The following is a 1,795-nucleotide window of genomic DNA, read 5'->3' as shown; positions in this document are numbered from 1 at the left end:
CAGTCTCGTGTAAAATGGGTGGTGACGTCATTATGTTGCTATGGTTACTCCGATTTCGATGAAACTTATCTCATTCGAAACTTTCATCTTTCTTTAGTACAGCTGTACTGATCGATTTTTAGTCGTATTCTTTACCGTGGCATACAAGTTGCTCAAAGTTGAAAGGTATCATCACTCAAAAATCCGATCGAGCCACCTTAAGAAGAAAAACAAATTTAAATATCTACAGCAGTTAGTATATGCAGTTAGTATATACAACGCTGTTCAATATTGTGAGTTTCACTGATTATGTTTCCCAGGAGTTCCCTAATTAAACATTTTCCACAACAATGAGGTCACGAGTAATTACTTTCGGCAGGCTAAAATAAGGCACCTTTTATTTAGAGTGATGTTTAACTGCATTTAACTGCAGTGATGTGGCCGATAACACTTTGCTATATGCATTAGGTATAAGCCCAATTCCCCGGTTGTCGTGTAAAGGGGTTTTTTCCTCGATAACTGTTTTAAAGACCTTATGTTGTTTACTTTATTACTCTTAAAGATTAAAATTTTGTTTACAAAAGGTTTGAAAGGATTTAAAGTGCTACTACGATCAAATTTTCGATTTCCATATTTTTACATTTTCGTGTACAATTAGACTTTCTTACTCACCTTGCAAATTTTCAATCCATTACGAACATCAGAAGTCGTTTTGTTTTAACGTTTATTTCCGATATTTTATGGCCGCCATTAAACAACCTTGTTCCAAGGCTTGGTTGCGAATAGGGAGAAAATGACGTCAACGGCTAAAATACCTCACGGGTTGAAATTATAATAACAATATGTATTGAAAATCACGCGAAAAGTAACAAAAACTTTGGGCTTGTTTTTCGTGCAATTTTCTATGCTGATTGTTATTCTAATTTTAACGCGTGAGGTATTTTAGCCTTTGACGTCATTTTCTCCCTATTCGCAACCAAGCCTTGGAACAAGGTTGATTAATGGCGGCCGTAAATTCTCTGGAATAAATGTTATAATACAACGACTTCTGATGTTCGTAATGGATTGAAATTTGGCAAGGTGAGTAAGAAAGTCTAATTGTTCACGACAATGTAAAAATATGAAGATCAAAAATTTGATCATAGTAGCACTTTAAACGTCATTCTTTTATTACGCCTCGTATTGGTAATTTATAATTAAAAGTATTCACATTACTTATTTATGGATTCTGTCTTCAGGGCGCTACGATGCGTTTTTGTTTTTGTTTATGGTTTTGTCATTTAGATCAATAATGGTAATTTCATAGCGAGTATTTGCCAAAACTTAATAAAAGAAACTTAACTCACGACCAGCCGTGACACACTTCCTTTAAGTAAGATGACGAGTGAGATTACCAAAACTCTTAAAACACGTCGAATGTTAAGAAGAAAAACAAATTTAAATATCTACAGCAGTTAGTATATACAACATTGTTCAATATTGTGAGTTTCACTGATTTTCCCAGCAGTTCCTTAATTAAACATTTTTCGCAACAATGAGGTCACGAGTAATTACTTTCGGCAGGCTAAAATAAGGAACCTATTATTTTGACAACGGCTTTTGTTTAATTCTAAACAATTGATGTGATTATTAATTAAAATAAACCTACGTCTCTGGGCTAACTTATTGATGATCATTCCTTTTTTTTCATCTACTTTTATTTTCCTACAAACGACGTTGAGAAATGTTCCGTTTAGTTGATCTTTGCCTTGGGATGACGGTTTTTCTGGCTCAAATGCTTTCTGAAGTAGTTGCCCAAGAATGTGATCATGAAGAC

The sequence above is a fragment of the Oculina patagonica genome, chromosome 9, assembly GCF_052425735.1.
Source record: "Oculina patagonica isolate OP01 chromosome 9, crgOcupat, whole genome shotgun sequence".
NCBI lineage: Eukaryota > Metazoa > Cnidaria > Anthozoa > Scleractinia > Oculinidae > Oculina > Oculina patagonica.
Note: the sequence above shows the minus strand (reverse complement) of the source record.